This window comes from Penaeus monodon, chromosome 12 (assembly GCF_015228065.2).
Source record: "Penaeus monodon isolate SGIC_2016 chromosome 12, NSTDA_Pmon_1, whole genome shotgun sequence".
Taxonomy (NCBI): Eukaryota; Metazoa; Arthropoda; class Malacostraca; order Decapoda; family Penaeidae; genus Penaeus; species Penaeus monodon.
The window spans coordinates 9886053-9895793 of NC_051397.1; positions in this window are offsets into that span (position 1 = coordinate 9886053).

The following is a 9741-nucleotide window of genomic DNA, read 5'->3' on the forward strand; positions in this document are numbered from 1 at the left end:
GTGTGTGTGTGTGTGTGTGTGTGTGTGTGTGTGTGTGTGCGTGTGTGTGTGTGTGTGACTGAATGTGTAAGTCAGTGAGCAGGTGAATGACTGATTGAGTGAGACCCTTACATAAACAACACATATAAATCGACTGATATATCTATATGTATCTTTGTAAATATATATGTACATATGTATAAATATGTTTGTATGTCATTTAATACATGTTCTGTATATACTTCCGCTTATGGTGTAAACTTTCTCTCCTTAACCCGTGAGAGTAACACGCATTCTACACCCATAAACTCCAGTATACACAGCACATACATATACACGCTTATGGTCTGGCTCATATTACTTGATAATTCTTCCTTAAAAGAAAAGAAAATATGTAGCTCCTTGAAGTCTGAATAATGTGAAGAAGATGGATGCGAGGAAGACGCAGGAATCTAAATTTAAAATGATTTTGGGTCTTCATTATTTTTTTCTAAAAAATTTGTATATCGAAGTATTTTCGGTATTCTCCAGGTAGATAGTGATTCTCCAGGTAGATAAGTAGATTCTGGGATCGAGCGGTGTCTTTGAGGGCAACTGGTCCCGTGCAATCTACCAAAGGAGTGGGTATCACAAAAAACACGGCCACAATAAGACATTAAATCAAACCGTGATATTTCGGTTATTCATTCATCTGATGAGGAACTCTTGGCGGATTCGAAACGTCACGATTCAATTTCATTTCCCCTTTGTGGTTGTTTTCCCTCTCCTCTCCGTGTACGTTTTTGTTGTGCTTGTATTCAGTGCCTATCATGTTTGTCGAATCTGTGGATTTACACGGTAGATTAAGTGGATTTATAAAGAGAGATAAAGAATAAGAATAGAGTTTGAGGTCTGTCTGTCTTGTTTTTCTTTTTTTTCTTTTTTCATGTTATCTCTCTCCTTCTCTCTCTCTCTCTTCTCTCTCTCTCTCTCTTCTCTCTCTCTCTCTCTCTCTCTCTCTCTCTCTCTCTCTTCTCTCTCTCCTCTCTCTCTCTCTCTCTCTCTCTCTCTCTCTTCTCTCTCTCTCTCTCTCTCTCCACTAAACCGATTAATTATTCCTGGTTATTATGTGCGTGTATATGTGTACGCTCGTTTTCTCCTTTCGCGTGCGTTCATAAATAAGTGATTTTCTTCCTAACAAGCCCTTAGACACTTCCGTTTTAAGCGTTCGTGTTAATGTGTGTGTGTGTGTGTGTGTGTGTGTGTGTGTGTGTGTGTGTGTGTGTGTGTGTGTGTGTGTGTGTGTGTGTGTGTGTGTGTGTGTGTGTGTGGTGTGTGTGTGTGTGTGTGGTGTGTGTTGGTGGTCGTGGTGTGGTGGGGTGGTGTGTGTGTGTGTGTGTGTGTGTTGTGTGTGTGTGTGTGTGTGTGTTGTGTGTGTGTGCGTGTGTCCGCGTGTCCGTATATGGTTGAAATACCTTTAGGTGAAACCGCACACAGGGAAAACGCCTGTACCTATACCTTGTCTTGAGGACATGCCGACGAAGCTGAATCTATACATATTAGGACACGGAACATTTCCTTCCTGAAAGACCAGGCCGCTGAGGTCAGAGACAAATGACCTCGATTATACACGCCCAAAGCAGTATATGGGTGTCAGGTGTAAGTAGGTTCCCTCTGCCTGTGTGCGAGTGAGTATATGTAAGATAAGTCAATCTGTCTGTGTACCTTTATTTATTTTATATGTACATATAAGAGAGGGGAGAGGGGAGAGGGAGGGAGGGAAGGAGGGAGAAAGATATATATATATATATATATATATATATATATATATATATATAGAGAGATGAGAGAGAGAGAGAGAGAGAGAGAGAGAGAGAGAGAGAGAGAGAATGACAAATAAGCAAATGGAGAGACAGAGAAAGAGAACGAAAGAAGAATGAGAAATAAAACAAAGATATCGAAGAGAAAGCAACAAGAGAGAACGAGAGACACAAAAGAGGAGAGAGAGAGAGAGAGAGAGAGAGAGAGAGAGAGAGAGAGAGAATGTTAGTTTTCACGTCAATATCAACCCCTATAATTTTCCCTCAGTCTCTGATGCAATAAATAACAGTATCTTAAGATTAACTCGGGCATCTTATGTAAATCACCACGAGATAATCCTACATTGAATGACCTAAATCCATTCTAGGTTATATAGGCCTACCCACATTGTTTTTTTTTTTATTCAATAGTGCCTGTTTTGTGAAATGGAATCTTGTTGTTCTTTAATATACTAATGAATTATACATTTCAAAAAGGGGTTTATCAGTTGTAGATCAAAATATACGTATATGCAACGAGGAAGAAGAGGAGAAAGCAAAAATGAACTTATAAACAAAGATGAAGATAAAGAAAATTAGTTAAAATCCAAGTTAACTATCCTTGGGACATGGAAAACACCCGCGCGCACGCACGCACGCACGTACGCACACGCACACACACACACACACACACACACACACACACACACACACACACACACACACACACACACACACACACACACACACACACACACCACACACACACACACACACACACACACACACACACACACGTAACAAAGATCTTTCCAACGTTTTATAAAACCCGTATTTCACACACGCACACATACATTTCTTATAATCCCAAAAGCTTTTCCCTTACTCTCTCCAGTCCACACACACACCCCTTTCAGCCCCACAGAACACCCTCTCTCCAACCCCACCCCACACCCCACAGAATTCCCCTATCCCCCACCCTCCACCCAACCACAAAAACTACCCCTCCCCCCCACCTCCACCCAACCCCACAGAATTTCCGCAGAATTACAGATCTAACCCCCCCCTCCACCTTTAGCCCCACCCCACACCCCACAGATCTCCCCCCTTCCACCCTCAGCCCCACCCCCAAACCCCACGGATCCACCCCCTCCCTTCCACCCTACTCACACGTAAATTGAATCCCAAAGTATAGGAAAGCCATCGAGGTTGTCAACTGTAGCAAAATTATGGCCGGGGAGACTCTCTCAGCGCCCCATGGCATCCACTTAGTCATGACCTAATGTGGACGACGAGGGGAGGGGGGGAGAGGGAGGGAAGGAGGAAGAGGAGATAGAGAGAGAGGGGGGGGAAGGAGGGAGGGAGGGAGAGGAAGTAAGAGGGAGAGAGAGAGAGGAGAGAGAGAGAGAAAGAGAGAGAGAGAGAGAGAGAGAGAGAGAGAGAGAGAGAGAGAGAGAAGAGAGAGAGAGAGAGAGAGAGAGAGGAAAGGAGAGAGAAAAAATAACAGCTAATCGATGGTATGTCCGACATCTTCCTGTTTTTCGTTTTTTTTTTTTTTTCTTTACTTTTTATCTGATGAACGAAAAAAATAATCTATCTTCCTGTTTTCTCTCACTTCAGTTATCTGTTTTTACATCTAGCATCGTGTGAATATATATATTTTTGAGGTTATCATTCCCATCGGAATTTCACCCAAATACACACCGAACTTAGATAAACAATCTGGTATATATCTTCACAAGCACGCACGCAAGCACAACACCACGCAGTTTAGCAAAACACATACGAACACAGGCATAAACACAGTCAGAAACACACACACACACACACACACACACACACACACACACACACACACACACACACACACACACACACACACACACACACACACACACACATCTACCCACGACCATAACCCTCAATTCATACTCACATTCACTCACAGTGACCCGCATACTCATAGAGGGAGCGAGAGGGAAGGGAGGGAGAGAGAGGGAGGGAGGGAGAGAGAGGGGGAGGGAGAGAGAGGGGGGAAGGATAGGGAGGAAGGGAAGGAGGGAATGACGGAGGGAGGAAGAGAGAGAGAGGGAGGGATAGGGAGGGAGGGAGGGAAGAGAGAGAGAGGAGAAAGAGAGAGAGAGAAAGAGAGAGAGAGAGAGAGAGAGAGAGAGAGAGAGAGAGAGAGAGAGAGAGAGAGAGAGAGAGAGAGAGAGAAGGAGGGGTTGGGTGAGGGGGAGGGAGTGAAAGGGGAGGAAATGAGAGGGGAGGAAGGCATATAGAGAGAAGGAAGGAGGAAAGGGGAGGGAGAGAAGGGGGGGAAAATAAGAAAAAAAGTATTTTTTTTTCTTATTCTTTTTTCATTTTTTCTTTTTATTTTATTCTCTTATTTTATACCTGTTCTCCTTCGTTCTACTTTGGTGTTCTTCTTAAGGTCTGGTTTAAGGAAATTCTTTTGATTCCTTTCCTCGTTTGTTGAATCTATTTTTCATTCGATTCTGAATTTCTGCTAAACGTAGTCTTCTCTTCTCTTCCTGTTATTTATCGCTCTCTCTCTGATCAGATCTTCTCTCTCTTCTGTCTTCTCTCCTCTCTCTCTCTCTTTCTCTCTTTCTCCTCTCTCTTCTTTTCCTCTCTCTCTCCTCTCTCTATATATATATATATATATAGATAGATAAGATAGATAGATAGGATAGATAGATAGATAGATAGATAGATAGATAGATAGATCTTCTTCTTGTTGTGCCTTGTCAATTGACGTTGGCTACCATGCATCTGGATCTCTCTCTGTCCTGAGTCAGATGGAAGAGCTCCCCTTTCCGTAAGCATCCCACTGCAGCAACCAGATTATCTAGGTACTTCTTTCTCTGTCTCCCTCTGGATCTTGAACCATCTATTTTTATATTCCATAACCAGTTTCTCCAAGCTATTTTCCCCTACGATATGTCCAAAAAAATTCAGTTGTCTCTGAGTGATAGATGTTAGATTCTGTCGTTCTTCTCTAACTTTTGCAAGCACCTTTTCGTTTGACACAAACTCAGTCCATGACACTTTCAACATTCTCCGGTAACACCACATCTCCATTGCTTCCAGTTTCTTTTTCATCTCTGCACTAATGGCCCATGACTCACTTCCATATAAGAGAACAGACAAGATGTAACATTTCAGAAATCGTTTTCTCGTTTCAATAGATATTTTGGAGTTCGTAAAAATGCTTTTCTTTTCCATGAATTTTTTTCTTTGCGATTGCAATTCTACGTTTTATATCTTTGTCGCACCTGACATCACTTGTTATCATGCTTGCTAAGTATTCAAATTCTTGTATTTGTTTAATTTTCTCATTGTCTAAATATATATTACATGTAGGAATATTTCTGTTCTTGCTAAACACCATCAACTTTGTTTTCTTCTTGTTAATAGTCAATCCTGTGAACTTCACTTTCATTTTTCAAACTAACATTTCCTGAGGGTTTTGTTCATCATCAGATATTAAGACTGTATCGTCAGCATATCGTATATCAGAAATAGGATGTCCATTTACTTTAAACTTCCCTTCGATAACTTTCCTCATAATCAACTCTGTATACAGTGAGAACAGGTCGGGCGATAGAACACATAGATAGATAGATAATGAGAATAGCGAAGAGCGATGCTATGGATACACTATGGCTAAAACGATGCACTATGGCTAAAATGTGAAACCTAGTGCGTCTCTCCGCCTGTGTGACGGCAGGAGTTGTGCGATGAGACAAGTTCCGACCCAGGAACCTATGCCAAGCAGCCCACCTCAACTACACTTTCCACACATTCCGGCACCCACTCTTCGAGATCACCAGTGACACCCGCGCGCAACGTCCTCACGGAGATGTGTCCCTTTTCTCGCCGTGAAATCGGGTTTGGGCCAGCAGTAGGCGCGCGGGCATGTTTCACACTGCCGCCACGGGGACTCGAACCTCCGACCGGAGATTGCGAGTCCGATGCTCTAACCGCTGAGCTATTGTGACGGCATGTAAAGGTAGGGTCAATTTGGCCTTATAAGCTGAGGGTGACGCGGGGGGGGGGGAGGGGTGCACGCGCACACACACACGTGTGTGTGTGTGCGCGTGCGTGTGTGTGTGTGTGTGTGTGTGTGTGTGTGTGTGTGTGTGTGTGTGTGTGTGTGTGTGTGTGTGTGTGTGTGTGTGTGTGTGTGTGTGCGTGTGCGTGCGTGCGTGCTGTGTGTGGTGTGTGGTGTGGTGTTGTGTGTGTGTGTGTGTGTGTGGTGTGTGTGTGTGGTTGTGTGTGATGTGTGTGGTGTGTGTGTGTGTGTGTGTGTGTGTGTGTGATGTGTGTGTGGTGTGTGTGTGTTGTGTGTGTGTGTGTGTTGTGTGTGTGTTGTGTGTGTGATGTGTGTGTGTGCATTTGTGGGTGAGTGTGATGTGTGTGTGTGTGTGTGTGTGTGTGTGTGTGTGGTGTGTGTGTGTTGTGTGTGTGTGTGTGTTGTGTGTGCGTGCGTGTGTGCGTGCGTGTGCCCAGATTCTCCGTATACCCACATATCCAACCCCACCCACAGTCATCCATCCTCATATCTAATTATCCATCCACATACCTACACCCACCCACATTCACCCACCTGCATACCCACAAACACTCATATCCAGCCACCCAAACATACCCATATTCACCCAACCGCATACCCACATTTACCCATATTCACCCAACCGCATACCCACACATACCTTCACCCATCCACGAACCCACATACATCCAGCCAACCACACATACCCCCCCCCCCCAAACCCTCCACCCACCCACATACACGCACTTCACCTTCACACAAATTCTCCAGCAAAAGGTAACACCCGTTTTTTTTTTAAACAAACGTAACTTCCATTAATCAATAATTTCTGATTCGCTGATCACATCGCATGAATTCTGACCTACATCATGCTGCATGCCTTCGGGGTGCTTGTTGTGCATGACTGGTAAAAGTAACGATGATGGTGCATAGCATAATACAGAGAGTGGGAGAGGGTGACGGGATGGAGCGAAAGAGAGATGGGGAGAGAAGTTGATGAATGCGTGGATAAGGAGAGAAAGAGATAAGGTGAGTAGATGGAGGTATAGGAAGGTCGGAGAAGGAGAGAGAGAGAGAGAGAGAGAGAGAGAGAGAGAGAGAGAGAGAGAGAGAGAGAGAGAGAGAGAGAGAGAGAGAGAGAGAGGAGAGTGACATTCACGCAGACTCGATATAGTTATCGAGTCACCTTCTCTATTTAACCGGGTTCTGGGACCGGCACTGACTTGGGTTGGCTTACCCACCCAGTGGCCAGGTAGGCTATCGAGGTGAAGTTCCTTGCCCAATGGAACAACGCGCCGGCCGGTGACTCGAACCCTCGAACTCAGATTGCCGTCGTGACAGTCTTGAGTCCGATGCTCTAACCACTCGGCCACCGAGTAGATAGATAGGTAGATATACATTTTTCATCATCATCACCATCAACGTTGCCACTTCAACATCACGTCATCTCCATCATCTCTGACATCACCATCATAATCACATTTATCTCTTCACAATTATCAGAAATACTTCTCCAGCATCATGAAAATCACTTCTTCAGCATGTACACCACAATCATCTCGTCAGCATAATCGTAATCATCATCATTATCACAATTATCACATTCTTCATCATTACATTTTTTTTTTTTTTTTGTCAATTCATGATTTTTTTTTCTTTTTTCGGTCAAAGTTTCTCTCGTTGCTTAGTGAACATCCTCCTTCCTCGGAGATAAGCGAGATGTCTTGGAGATCGAGCTGGATGGGATGCTGCATCGCGGGGCCTGGCAGGGGATTTATTCATCTATCTATATATTTATTTGTTATATATATCCATATATATTATCGTTATTTTTTAAATTCTGTTTATATTTTGTTCATTTTTTTTTGTTTGTTTCTTTTTCTTCTTCTTTGTATTGTTCTGCTTCCTCTCTTATCATTCTTTTTGTACTTTCTGCTTCTTCATACCAAAGATGATAATAACGATAGTTATGATGATGACGATGGATAAAACTAACATTATTAATGATTTTTTATATTAACAATTGTGATTATAATTTTAATAAAGAATTTCTGAACAATAACAACCATAGCCATTAAGTAATCTAATAGCAGTAGTTACAGTTTCGAGAAATGGAAGCAATAATAACTACAATAATAATAACTAAAATGCTAATAATATCTGTTATCATTATTGCTATGATATATAAAAAAATGATTTCATGTTAATGATATATACTCTAACAAAAGAAAAAAAATAAACATGAAATTATAATAAACATTAAATAGACTATTAAATAAACATCCACCGATATTAAAAAATACTAAGACCTTGAGCTATCACGCATCCCTTGGAAATAGGTTACCGACACACGTTATACAGCCACCCCGCTTGGTTAACGCAACTGGAATATCTCTGTCCGTTTCTGGTAATTTACCGTTACCCTGTGAGGAGTGTGTGGGTTCTCGTGTGTGAAAACCTCAAAATACTTGCTTATATATTCATGGTTCAACAGCATTTTGTTGTTTGTACCGAACTGAGTTCGAGGAGAGATACAGGGGATACAGGCATAGTGATATTGTAATTTTAATCGTAAATTGGGTTATTATTATCTCTGTGATTTTCAATCTTTGTAGTTTGGCGAGACGCTTAAAATATATATATCTTTATTTATTTAAAACACATCTTTGTTTATTCCATAAATATATTACTAAGAATATACTATATATTTATACAGTTATTATATTCCCTTGGAAATAGAAAAGATACAGGAAATTACTTTATAAGAAGTCTTAATAAGCTCTAATTAATGGGAAAGTATAGGTTGTATTAACTTTACTTTCTACAGTTTCCCAATGCATTGTCTCATAATATCAAACTCATATTCCTCCCAATTCTTTTCTTTTTTTCAGACAACTCTCTTGCTTCATACACTTTCAGCCGTATAAGAAATTAACACGTCTTTAACTGAGAAATCGGATAGGCCTCCATTTTCTGGTATACGGCCGTTTTTTTAAATTTTACCCTTTCATTAACTATCAATAATCTATCAAATTCTATATTCTAATTTCGCAACCATATTCAACCAATCTTAGTTCTCACCGTATGACAGGAAACATTATAAGAAATTACTGTGCTTACAATTCAGTGCAAATTCGTTTCGGGGAATGACAGCTAATCGCATTATGATCTCGTACAAATGGTTACTGGCGAAATATGTATAACAAACAAAATAACAAGGACAGTAAAATGATTAAATAACGAACGAATATGAAAAAAAAGCTTAAGTGTAAGTTCTATAGAAATAACCAGGAAAACAAGACAGACCCATACAGACAAAGAACAATAAGTTGGGATTTACATGTCTTGAAGGCGACCCCTTTCAATGAGATATATCTTTAAGGGCTTTATCATTGTTTCAGACAAGGTAAACCAAGATAAGAAGAAAAAAACAAATTAGGCCTAAACTGATTTTTCTTTATTCAACTCTAGTTTGCAGACTGACAAAAGAGTCATTATTGTTTCACACAAATATTGTTGGGGGTATGGCAGACCTTGCTTATTCTCCCTTCAAGGTACTTAACACATTTTCTCAAAGTATTCAACGTGGACTGCAAGTATATGGACGTCATAAGTAACGGCATCGAGCCTACCATACAATGTCCCGACAAAAGTTACCCTCCTTATCTTTCATTACACACATATTTTCACAAATGACCATAAAAAAGCGAGGGTAAAAAAAAAAAAAAAATGCGGAATCGGCCTCATCGCCAATTTCGCCACAGTGGGCCGTGCAAGACTCAACAAAAGCAAATGAAAATGGAATCCTGTTACAAATGATGCTACAGAAAGAATGAGACAGATGTTGAAAACAATAGCAGATTGGTCAACAACTTCAGTTCCAAGGAAAGGGAGGCTATAGTCTCTCTTAGACATCAGTATTTTCAG